This window comes from Crinia signifera, chromosome 3, assembly GCF_055691185.1.
Source record: "Crinia signifera chromosome 3, ASM5569118v1, whole genome shotgun sequence".
Classification (NCBI taxonomy): domain Eukaryota; kingdom Metazoa; phylum Chordata; class Amphibia; order Anura; family Myobatrachidae; genus Crinia; species Crinia signifera.
Genome location: NC_139219.1, coordinates 320,647,522 through 320,660,797, shown reverse-complemented (window position 1 = coordinate 320,660,797; position 13,276 = coordinate 320,647,522). Strand labels below are relative to the sequence as shown.

At 49.6% G+C, this 13,276-nt stretch overlaps 1 protein-coding gene across 2 annotated transcripts in view; it reads left to right on the top strand.

Moving 5' to 3' along the window:
- The first annotated feature begins 306 nt into the window (after window positions 1-306).
- LOC146064838 (cytochrome P450 2K1-like) overlaps window positions 307-13,276 on the top strand; it is a 32,762-nt gene continuing 19,792 nt past the window's right edge. Inside the window, exon 1 of one of the 2 annotated variants that reach the window (XM_083178751.1) lies at window positions 307-407. The gene's annotated coding sequence lies outside the window, so the exon portion shown is untranslated. Of the gene's footprint in view, window positions 424-13,276 lie in introns of both variants that reach the window. The other variant, XM_083178752.1, reaches the window with a different exon arrangement.

Sequence of the window (13,276 nt, the reverse complement as noted above, 5' to 3'; positions counted from 1 at the left end):
TGACCATTGAATGATTTCAGGCATGTTACCAGGGGGAATCGGCGGTGGCGGGGGGTGTTCGGATGGGTGGCATTAAGCTGCTTCCAAAACAGTGATGGCTGCTGCTTAGCGAGCGGTAATGAATCACCCCCTTAATCTGTCTCTGCTTATAGGTGGTGTTATCCCAGAGAACATCCATGCGTCTGCAAAGTCAACCACATACACTGCATTCTGTCATTTTAAAAGGATCGGCCTCTTCTCTAATCTATTCTATATGGCTGTATAGCATAAGGGAGGGGGTGAGGAGTGGAGACTGGAAAGGAAGGGGGAAGGAATGACAGGGGAGGAGTGTAGAAGTTGCTGAACATTACAAGCTCCCTACTCCAGTGAGTGTTCCTGTGTAGATGACAACACTGCAGGAAAATCAAGTAAGAAACTAACCTGGTGAGCAGGAGAGGGATAGGTAACCGGCTAGTGAGCAGGAGAGGGATAGGTAACGACTGGTGAGCAGGAGAGGGAAAGGTAACCGGCTGGTGAGCAGGAGAGGGATAGGTAAAATGCTGGTGAGCAGGAGAGGGATAGGTAACCAGCTAGTGAGCAGGAGAGGGATAGGTAACCGGCTAGAGAGCAGGAGAGGGATAGGTAACCGGCTGGTGAGCTGGAGAGGGATAGGTAACCGGCTAGTGAGCAGGAGAGGGATAGGTAACCGGCTAGAGAGCAGGAGAGGGATAGGTAACCGGCTGGTGAGCAGGAGAGGGATAGGTAACCGGCTGGTGAGCAGGAGAGGGATAGGTAACGACTGGTGAGCAGGAGATGGATAGGTAACCAGCTGGTGAGCAGGAGAGGGATAGGTAACCAGCTGGTGAGCAGGAGAGGGATAGGTAACCGGCTGGGGAGCAGGAGAGGGATAGGTAACCAGCTGGTGAGCAGGAGAGGGATAGGTAACCGGTTGGTGAGCAGGAGAGGGATAGGTAACCGGCTGGTGAGCAGGAGAGGGATAGGTAACCGGCTGGTGAGCAGGAGAGGGATAGGTAACCGGCTGGTGAGCAGGAGAGGAATAGGTAACCGGCTGGTGAGCAGGAGAGGGAGAGGTAACCGGCTGCTGGTAGCGGGGGATGTGTAATATAAGCAGACAGTAGGTATGTGCAGTGCAGGGCATGTTTATCAGGTAGCTGTGTGTGACAGAAAGTATCTGGCCGATGGTGTCTAGATGGGCCATGATATGGTGGACCACGCTTAGGTGAACATGTCTAGTTAGATCCTGGTGCCTACCTGACCCTCTCCTTTCTGCTCCTCCTACCTGCTCTGTTCCTGGACATCACCTGTGGGGAGCTACTGTAGGTAACTGATAAGAAAGGTGCTGGCAATCCTACATTACCAGGGAAGCAGAGCATTTTCTCCCTCATGGAGAGGGTCAAGTAGGCGACCATGAATTAGATGCCTAAAGATAGTCAACCGCATCTAGATCGACAGTAACAAAAGTTAGACGTAAGCAACACGGTCGACAGTCATAATGTCGACACAAGTTTTTCATGTAGCTATGGTGCAGGTGGACTTGGTTCATACTTTACTATCCAAGTGGGCATAGGGTTAGATTATACTATTATTATTTATTACCAGTTTCTTATATAGCGCACACATATTCCGCAGCGCTGTACAGAAAATAGTTGAACATTCACATCAGTCCCTGCCCCAGTGGAGCTTACAATCTATATTCCCTACCACATGTACACGCACACAGACATTCTAGGGTTAATTTTGTTGGGAGCCAATTAGCCTACCAGTATATTTTGGAATGTGGGAGGAAACCGGAGTACCCAGAGGAAACCCACGCAAGCACGGGGAGAATATACGGTACTTGTTTCCTAGCACGGCGCCACCGATTTTGATTGTATCCATCGGGTCGTAAAAATCGTGTCGATTTTTACATTGGAATCAATGTAAAATGGTCCCTGAGACCCGATTTTACATTGATTTCATTGTAAAAAGCCCCAAAACCCCCCATTTTAATACCAACCCCCCCCCCTCATGTTTGAAATGCCCCCCCCCCCATTGTTAATGCCACCCCGCTATTGAAGCCAACCCAAAGCGTGGCGAGGGGCGGCGGTACGCGTCCTCCAACCTTTTCATACCCCCACTATACACGTCGGCGTGGAGTTGATTTTATAAAGTGTGGTGAGCGGACGCGCATAACTTCACAGGTATAGGCGTCCGCTCGCCACGCTTCGGGCTTGGTGGCTCGCTGCACTCGCCACACTTTAAAAAATCAACTCCACGCCGACGTAGATAGTAGGGGTATGAAAAGGTCGGAGGACGCGTACCACCGCCCCTCGCGGGCTCGCTGCGATCGCCACGCTTCGGGTTGGCGTCATTAATGGGGTGGCGTTAACAATGGGTGGGGCATTAAACATACTTTTTAACCATATTCACTGTGAAATGGGCCATATTGGCCCATTTCACATTGTCACCTACTGTATGTAAAATCGCGTTGATCGCATCGTGGCCCATTATAATGGCCCGCAACCGACGCGATGAACCCGATTTTCACTTTAAAAATAATTTAACATTAAAGTCTATGGAAAAATCGCGTTGACCGCATCGGTCGCATCGCGGCCCCTTATTAAGGGCCGCGATGGACGAGATCAACGCGATTTTCTCTTTCACCGGCAAATTAGCTGGTGATTGACAGAAAATCGGGTACCTTAAAGTTAATGCATACAATCAACGAGATGGGCGCCGTGCTAGGAAACAAGTGCCGAATATACAAACTCCACACAGTTAAGGTGCGTACACACGGACAAAACTCGCTGCCAATATGGTCGCTGAGTACCATGTTGCCAGCGATTGGAGTGTGCACTGGCGATAAATCGCTGGGTGCGCGCTCCCGTTTTCAGCCCCGTAATGATCACTGTTCGGAGAAGCATGCTCCCCCGACCAGCAACTTCCGCCGCCTCTTCTCCGGCAGTGTGTCATTTTCACCAGCGACCATCTCTGGTCACTGATGAAAACGGGACACTGAGCAATATATTCCCAGCGATCATATTGCTCCGTGTGTACACAGCTTTAGGTCCAAGGTGGGAATGGAACCCATGACCTCATCGCTGTCTCATCCGTGTCGCCCACTATGTGCACCCATAGCACAGCAAGCTAGGCAAGGGGACATCCACTGACATCAGCTGCTCGCCCCCCGCACCCGCATCACTGCGGCCATTACCATGGGAACACCAAGCATTTTTATGGGAACGCCTATGAAATGCTGGGCTTTCCTATGGACTGTGCCCCACGCCCCCTGCCCACACTGCTCAGTGCTAACGGGACAGCGAACATGCAGTTCACCATGCCTGCTCCCACCAAGCGTCTGCACATAAGCGCGGGGGACCAATTAAAGCAGAATAACCCCCTTTGTCCATTAGAGAGAGAGAATTAGCTTTTTTTCAAGTGAACCAGAATCAGGCCCTTAGTCCCTGCAATGCAGCAGTAACAGGGACAACCTAGCAACACCCATGGGCTCAGGGAACTTCACACTTTTCTTTGATTTCTATTGATCCATCAGCAGTTCCCCATTCACTCTGAGCAGACGGGGAAGCAGAAGGCCCTGTTCTAACTCTGTCTCTCTCCTCCAACATTGGCATTATACCAAGGCTATATAATTACATTGAGCTTGTTTGTGGGGCTGATTCACATGAAAGGGGTCAGCTAGGATTATATCCTGCCAGTCTGGGAACAGTGTATAATACATGTAGTTATCTCTCTGACTGTATTAAATGCAGAAGACGCTTCGATGTCAGCACACCGATCATATCATTGACATAGGTTGATTAGTTCAATCAGCAATTGATAATATCTGGGAAGCATCGGAGCTTGATGGGAGATGGATTCCAATGAGTAAAGATATTTATCTATTGATAACCGTTACTGGTCCCGCTGGGGAACATGGGCCTCATTCAGACTTGATCACAGGGCAAATTTGTTCTCGAAATGGGCAAAACCATGCTGCACTGCAGGTGGGGCAGATGTAACATGTGCAGAGAGAGTTCCATTTGGGGGAGTTATGTTGTTTCTGTGCAGAGTTTAATACTGGTCGCTTTATTTTTTTCTCTGCAATTTAGATTTCAGTTTGAACACACCCTACCCAAATCTAAGGGGGGGATGTATTAATATACATCGCCGCCCTTCACCTGCCAGCAGCCGGAATGCTATCGCATATGCATACCTCCCAACAGTACCGATTTTATCGGGACAGTCCCGATTATCAGGGCCTGTCCCGCTGTCCCACCCGCGGGTGGCAGTGTCCCGCGGTGTGGGGGGGCTGTTGGGAGTCCCCCCTGTCAGCTGCTAAGCAGCGGGGAATAAACGCTGTGCGCATGTGCACAGCGTCTATTCCCGCAGCCAGGGGGCTGGGGGCATGGCTAGAGGCTCACAGAGCCTCTGGGTCATGCCCCCATAACGGCAAAATGGGGGCGTGGCCTCGTGGGAGAGCCGCTAGTATAGGCCATGCCCCCAAATTAGACCACGCCCCCCCATTTCGGCGCGTGGCAGCAGCCAACGTCCCTCCTGCAGTCCTGGCAGAGTTGGGAGGTTGGCATATGTACTAACATATGCGGCTAGCATCAGATTGCGGTGACAGAGTCCCCCGCGATACCTGTAATGTGGTGTGCGGGGGTCCCCATCACATCCCAGCGGCTGCCAGTGTCCCCTGCGTCTCCTCCTCCCCCCTGCAGCCGGATGTCCTCCCAGCTGTGACACCTGCTGGGAGGGGAGGAGATCGATGGAGGACGGGAGGGGGGGGGGCGCATGGACAGCGGGCAGCGATAGAAGCCCATAGGCTTCTATAGGGTATCGCCACCCAGAGGGTGGCGATACCCTGCCAGGCGGAGACGGGGCAGACGGCTAATGGTACATAGGGAAATGCGGTAAACCCCCGTTTTACCACATTTTCCCTTTAGTACATCCCACCCTAACTCTCTCTGCACATGTTACATCTGCGGCTGCCCCACCTGCAGTGCAGCATGGTTTTGTCAATTATGAGAGCAAATTTATCTTGCAATCAGGTCGTTTAAGAATTTTCTCTGCATCGCGACAGCAAATGCTGGCAATTTAGTTTTGTCATATAGTTACACTCTGTATGCGCTTGAGAACGTTTCCATAAGATTACTTGTTATCGCTACATTATTTCCACCACAAGAAACCTGATCTGGTAAATGACTACTATTATGTACAGTAAGTCAAATATATTCCTCTGGTACATCTAATGCAACACATTGCCGTCATTGCAGAGGGGCACAAAGAAATTGTTAACCAATTACAAGTCTTTATCAGCCACCAATGATTCTGCATTGTTATCTGGTGGATCTGCTCATATTCCCCTTTGGAAACAAGCTCAGGGGACAACCTTTGCCTGGATGATTCCCATGTGAACTATGTACTGTCGGCCTGATTCTGGTTCACTTGCAAAAGCAAAATCTCTCTCTAATGGACAACACCATGCTGCACTGCAGGTGGGGCAGATGTAAAGCTGTGTACACACGCTTTGATTATTTTCCCTGTTTTCGATTAGATTTTGCTTATAGAAGCAAAATCGAATCGAAACCTAATCGAAATCGAATGGTTTTAGGACACTTTCAGCTGGCATGCGATTTGATGCGCGCTCCCGTTTTCTCGAAAAGAAAAATAGTCTGTGCAGCCAAGGAAATATCAAATACAGTCCAGTAAATCGAATGTGTACACTGTGATATTGACATTGAATCGAATGTAAAAGTACAGAGTCTAATGGGAAGATCTAATGCCAGATCTCATAGAAAAATTTAATCTAACATCGAATCTAAAGCAAATCGAATTGTGTGTACACAGCTTAACATGTGCAGAGAGAGTTAGATTTGGGTGAGTTTTTCTGTGCAGGGAAAATACTGGCTGCTTTATTTTTACACTGCAATATAGATCTCAGTTTGAAGTACAGACCCCGCCCAAATCTAACTCTGTGTCTCCTATGCAGGAGCATTATACTGCACTGTCACAGGGCGCGTCCTCCACTTACTGCAGACCTTTCTGCTACTGTAATTCAGTCTGATAGAAATGTACACACTCAGGGCCTGATTCAGACCTGCGGATATACAAAGCCTAGCGAGCAGGTAAATGGTGCACCACCGAACGTCCCCGGCCCCCCCCGCACGAATCCCTGCATTAGCATGCGTGTGGATGTGCACGCGTACACATCCTCTCGCCTGCGGCTGCACGGGAGGAAAATCGATGTTCGCTCACCATCAAATAATTTTTTTATCCATTAGCAGGCAACATTAAGCCAAAACTGACTTTTATCCTGGCCGGAGATGGGCGAATCAGGGATGGGTGCTGACATCATGTGATGTCAGCCGCCCACCCCAAGCAAGCATCGACATGCCTGCATCCACAGGAGTACGCCCAGCGCTTCTATGGGCATTCCCCTGCTTCCACCCCTCCCATACTGGAACGAACACCGCGGCGAGTGTGAAACAGTGTTTTAGCAGGGGGTTTGCAAATGCGCAAGCTCCCGCCATCGACTGGGGGACCGAATTCGGCCCACTACGAGTGTGTCCTTAGGGGGAATTCAATAAGCTGTGATAAGTTAGCATTACTAATTGATCCCAGGGGGTAATTCAATTGACACCAATAGCCAGCATTACAGGGGATTTTGTTTCCCCTGCCAGCAGGAGAGATGAAGTCACCAATAAGTGCTAGTTTTCACTCCCGCAAAGTTTTCTCCAGTAGGTTGTAAGGCGCTTTACAAAAACCAGGAACATACTGTAGGGGGTTATTCTGGTTTATTTGCTCGGATGCAAATTCGCATCCTTGCGAGTCTACCTAACCCCGCCTTGTGAATGGTGGTACGCCGGCCCACCATTCGCAAGGCGCGTTCCTTCGCACTGGCTGTGAATGGTTGCTTTACATAAACATCCATTCACAGCCTGCGGGGGAACACCCACATCATTAGCATGAGAATGCCCAGCGTTCTCATGGGACATTAGCATATGGTAATTGGGCCGCACCCACCCCACACCCTTCTCCACCCACTGTCCTGGGTGCGTGCACACAGCGATTCGACTATTTGCAGTGGGTGCACGCACCCTGCATATAATAACAATAACACAACATCGGTCCCTGTGCGAACGAATGGCCGCATGAACGGACCTGATTCGGCTAAGTAAGCTACCCCAATTTTCATCAGATTAATACATTTCATGTTCATCCTATCCACGAAAGTACCAGGCAAGGCAGCCATCTTGGGTGTACTGCATGGGTTACAATGGGCACTAAAATGTGTGTATATATTAAGAGGTTAATGTTTGCTGATCATGAATTGTCCTCTGCCGAAACCAGGAATTGCCAGGAAGCAGCTGCTACTTGTATTCTCTGTGGGGCCTTCAGTAACTTGATCTGTATATTTATATATTTTTTTTTGTGTCTGGTATTATTGCATTCTTATGGGAGGCTGGGTCCTTCTGAGGAGGCTTTAGTGTTCAGACTCCACAACTGAGCTGTTTCATTACATTCTGCTTTATTATTGTTATAGAAGAGCATTGATCAGAGCCCAAGCGGGTATCCAATCAGATCCCTCCCAGCACCCCCCACAGCCACTGTGCGTGGCATGACCACAGAAGACAGCTCTTATCTGGAGGTAGGGCCGGTGCTAGGGTGTTTGGTGCCCTCCTGCAAACTATAAATTTGCGCCCTCCCGTACTTTACAAAGAGAGAGCAAGTGACGAATGCAGACGCTGAATATAAAGGTGTATAATGCCCATAGTTGTAGTGCCACACCAGGTGCCCAGTAGCAGCAGTGCAGGCACTATACATTTTGGTGCCCTGTGCCAGAAAAAGAATTGGATCCCCCCCACACAATAACACACACTGCAAATAGGGACAGTGCGCGCCAACAATTTAGGGCATGGCTTTGTGGGGAAGGAGCGTGGCCACATAATAGTACCAATTCACCTTACACCACATAGTAGTGTCTGTTATTCACATTACACCACACATTAGAGCCACTTATACAAATTGTGCCAAGTAGAGTTCCTTATGCACACTGCGTTAGGTAGAGTCATTGTACCAGGTATAGCCCCTTACACACCCTGCACCAAGTAGAACCTCTATAGAAACACAGCACCAGTATTAAGCACACCGCAATGCCCATTACACATTGTCACACACACCATAATGCCTATCACACTTTATGCCACACACCATAATGACCATTACACATTATGCCGCACACTGTAATGCCTATTACACATTATACAGCACACTGTAATGCCCATTACACATTATGCCGCACATGGTAATGCCCATTACACATTATGCTGCATACGGTAATGCCCATTACACATTATGCCGCACACCATAATGCCCATTACACATTATGCCGCACACAGTAATGCCCTTACACCTTATGCCATACACTGTAATGCCAATTACATATTATGCCACACACTGTAATGCCCATTAGACATTTTGCCACACACTGTAATGCCTATTACATATTATGCCACATAAATTCTGCTTACTTACATGCCAGGGATTACTTGCTTCTTGCCAGGGGTTACATGCTGCTTTCCAGGGGCTTCATGATCGCTGCCATATGGGGGGGTGTTACATGCTCTTTGCCCAGGGGGATTACATGCTTTTTGCTATGGCAGTTTACATGCTTGTTACCAGGGGGTGTTACATGCTCATTTTCACAGGGATTGCATGCTTGTTGCCAGGGGGAGTTACATTGCCTGAGGATGCAGGCGCACAGTATGCCAGCTCTCCCAGAATCCACACTTCCGGACAGTGCTAGGCACCCTGACAGAGGTGCAGGAGGCCCTTAAGTGTCTCACTTGATGACTGCCATTTTTGGAGGGGCTCGGGGTCTCTGTATTTACCTGGACAGAGACTCTGAGCCCCTGATGCGCTACTGTAATGTCCATAAAAGAGCACTCACCAGTCTCTTCATTTATGTCAACGTGAACATTTTTAATACATCACCAAATTCTCAAAGCAGGATGTGGATGTTTCGGGCTACTAAGAGCCCTTTGTCAAGACCAAGCATGAGGAGGGTCATAGCAACAGCAGATCTCAAGTTGTTAAATTGCGTGGCATAATGTGTAAGGGGCATTACGGTATGTGGCATATAAACATCTAAGTCTTCATCTGAGTCCCCGCTTGGGGAGTGATGTGTAATATACAATAGGGAATAGGGTGTTATTTGTCTGCTGTGTAAGCAACTACTGCAGCTCATTCTCAGGACTGTGACATTATAGGGGGGTAGTCAATTAGCCTTTCTTCCCATGCCGATAATATCAGGATTCATAAACATAGACTTTATTTTATCCCAGATCATATCAGCCTGACTCTGGGGACTTGAATGCGGTACTGCGGGGATTTGTGAGCGGGGTAAACAGGGCCGCATACTTCCCAACTGTCCCGCTTTCCGTGAGAACGTCCCTTTTTTGGGTGGGACATTCTCACATCCCGGCTGGGGCTGGTAGTGTGCCGCGACAGAGGAGGCAGTTGGGAGTACCCCCCTGTCCCACAGTGAATAGACACTGTACTCATGTGCTCATGTGCACAGCCACTGACCATGCCCCCACAGCGGCAAAATAGGTGCATGGCCTCACTGGAGTAATGCAATTTGTAGGCCACACCCCTTCCCCTATAGGCCACGCCCCTCAAATGGCAGCAAACGCCTTTGGCACGCATTGATGTCCCTCCTACGTTCACTTGAAAGTTGGGAGGTACGGGGCCGGATGAAGGCTGGTGGGGCATGGGACAATGACTTTGTGGGGGCCCCCACAAGAGAAATCTCTGCCAAACACCAACCCCCCTGTAACACACCCACACACACACACACCTAGAAGTCACAGCAGGAACAGCATTGCGTGCTGGAGCAGCAGACTCTGGCAGCTCAGGGACAGTGTTTCCAGGTGTAATCAAGTGAAATCCCGCGAGACACTGACCCTGAGCCGCCTGCGTCTGCTGCTCCGTGACAGAGAAGATCCTTGGCCACCGCTGTTACTGAACAGCAGAGGCACTGTAGGATATTAAAACTACAGAATGTAGGGGCCCCAAAGGGATTATGTTATATAGTGATGTACTAGGATCTGATTGCAAGGAACCAGCAGGATTTAAGGAAGATTACTGCGTCATTTAACGTGGGAATCGGTATAAATGCTGTTTCAGCCTAATGTTGTGATAGCTGCTTCTTATTTATCAGCAATCTTAGAGATCCGTTTAGCATACGGGCAGTCGGGATGCTGACAATCGGAAAGCCGACACCGGAATCCCAACACTGGTCAGATGACCATCGCCAGGATCCCAACATTGGCGACAATGCCTGCACCATAATCCCCTGGGGGTGGGGTGGGGTGGGTTTAGGCACTAGAGGGAGAATAAGGGTTAGACTGTGGGGTGGGGGCTGGGTTAGGCACTCTGGGGGGGAAGGTTACCATTACGCTGAGGGGTGGAGGGGTTAGTGTTAGGCTGCAGGAAAGGCATACCTCCCAACTGTCCTGCATACCGCGGGAATTTCCCGGTTTTTGGGGATATTCCCGCCAGAGCCGAATTTCCCATTAGGCACGTGAGGCATCGGCCTAGGGGCGGCACATGTTTGGGGGCGGCACTTGGATGCCTGTGATAGCACTGTCAGCCCAAAATGTACCAATAACTGCAAAATATCCACTCCACTGTACTGTACTATATTCCATCTTAAATAGAGTGTAAATGGATAGGACATGCAGATACTGCCCCTGTAAACTGTCCTATTTAGTAAACATTATTGTTGTACCTAGGGGCGCCCTCACCCCTAAATCCGCCCCTGATTCCCGCGTCCCTCCTGCGGCCGCAGTGTCCCGTGGCAGGGGGGGGGGGCAGTTGGGAGTCCACCCCTGTGAATAGATGCTGTGTGCAACGCCTATTCCCACAAGCAGAGGGGCTCAGGGTGGGCCAGCAGCTTACAGAGCTGCTGGCCATGCCCCCACAGTGTCGGAAAACGGGGTGTGGCTTTGTGAAATTACACAATCTGCCGCGAGGCCACTCCCCCTAATTTCGGTGCGTCTTTGGCACGCAAGGATGTCCCTCCTTGTCTTCATCAAATTTGGGAGGAATGGGTAAGGGGGTAGGGTTAGGAGGGTGCTGCGTGGGTAGATTTCTTACCTAAACGCTAAGGCGCTGTGCAGCTCGGCGGGTATATGTTCCCGTGTGATAACTGTACTGTCCCTGCTTATATTGCTACCTACCTGGCTGCCGCAACGACCAGTGACGCCGATGATGGCTGCCTAGGCGCTGTGCAGCTTGGTGGGCATTTGATCCCCGCAAGTTATGTCTAAATGCTCTCAATGTAATGTGTATAACGTCTCAATGGAATTTATGTAATGTCTCCCCCCCCCCCCCATTTTATCCCTGCTTGATGCTGCACTGTAATCCACAAAAAAATTCCTAGTGTGCGCAAGGTCAATAAAGTTGATTCTATTCTATTCTATTCTAAACGGTGTCAAGAACTAACCTGTCAGCTTCCAAATGTATTTTAAATGCAGCTTGTAACATGGCAGGTTGTAGCTTTATCTCTCCAATGATTGATAATATATCTCCCCCATAGCCTGAGTGCAGCAACAGGCTGACCTACACCAATAGGATCAGCTCTGCGATACAGTATAACCTTAATAATGACTTCTGTCCTCTCAGCTACAATGACCTTTCCCCTGTACACACTGTACTGTGTGTCCTAGACAGCGCCTAATAGGTAACCAGGAGGAATGTACAGTACACGTTGTTATGTACAGGATCAGTGCTGAGGCCTGCATTACATCAACTGCATACTGCCAGCTTATACACAGACGGAGCAAACCTTCTATACAGGGGAGGCAGACAGCGACCAATCAGATTATGGGTATCATTTTAAGTACAGTCTAAACGGATAGCCAGAAGCCGATTGGATACAATGGGCAACCTTTCTACCCATATCCATGACACTGTATTAGTGTACTGCGTCCCCTCGCTGCGCTCGCCATGCTGCTGACACTATTATATTCTCCCTCTATACCCTCTGGGTTGGTAAAGTAAGTCGGTTTTTGAAAAAAAAACAAAAACAACCAAAACTAATTTCAAACGTTTTCCGTGGCGACCCTCTTGTGTCGTCCTTTTAAACCAACTTTTTATTTTTTCAACCTTTGGCCTGTCAACCAATAGTGGTTGACCTTTGCAGTGTTGACCTATTGACCGCATACATTTTTCTACAGTGGTGTAAAGTATTGGTTTAACCCAGGCATGTCCAACCTGCGGCCCTCCTAAAACTACAAATCCCATCATGCCTTGCCACAGTTTTGCTATTAGGGAATGCTAAAACTATGTCAAGGCATGCTGGGATGTGTAGTTTCACAACAACTGGAGGGCCGCAGGTTGGACATGCCTGGTTTAACCTATGGTATGCTGTCAACATCCTGACAATTAGGTTCCCTACAGGTTGGGATTAGGCTGCGGTAGTGGAGGTGGAGGTTAGGGTTAGGTGTGTAGTTGGGGGGGTGGTGGGGTTGGAGGAGGTTATGGTTTGGTGTGGGGTTGGAGGAGGTTATGGTTTGATGTGGGGTTGGAGGAGGTTAGGGTTAGGTGTGTAGTTGGGGGAGGTTAGGTGTGGGGTTGGAGGAGGTTAGGGCTAGGTGTGGGGTTGGAGGAGGTTAGGGCTAGGTGTGGGGTTGGAGGAGGTTAGGGTTAGGTGTGTAGTTGGGGGAGGTTAGGTGTGGGGTTGGAGGATGTTATGGTTTGGTGTGGGGTTGGAGGAGGTTAGGGCTAGGTGTGGGGTTGGAGGAGGTTAGGGTTAGGTGTGTAGTTGGGGGAGGTTAGGTGTGGGGTTGGAGGAGGTTATGGTTTGGTGTGGGGTTGGAGGAGGTTATGGTTTGGTGTGGGGTTGGAGGAGGTTATGGTTTGGTGTGGGGTTGGAGGAGGTTAGGGTTAGGTGTGTAGTTGGGGGAGGTTAGGTGTGGGGTTGGAGGAGGTTATGGTTTGGTGTGGGGTTGGAGGAGGTTATGGTTTGGTGTGGGGTTGGAGGAGGTTAGGGTTAGGTGTGTAGTTGGGGGAGGTTAGGTGTGGGGTTGGAGGAGGTTATGGTTAGGTGTGTAGTTGGGGGAGGTTATGGTTAGGTGTGGGGTTGGAGGAGGTTATGGTTAGGTGTGTAGTTGGGGGAGGTTATGGTTAGGTGTGTAGTTGAGGGAGGTTATGGTTAGGTGTGTAGTTGGGGGAGGTTAGGTGTGTAGTTGGGGGAGGTTAGGGTTAGGTGTGTAGTTGGGGGAGGTTA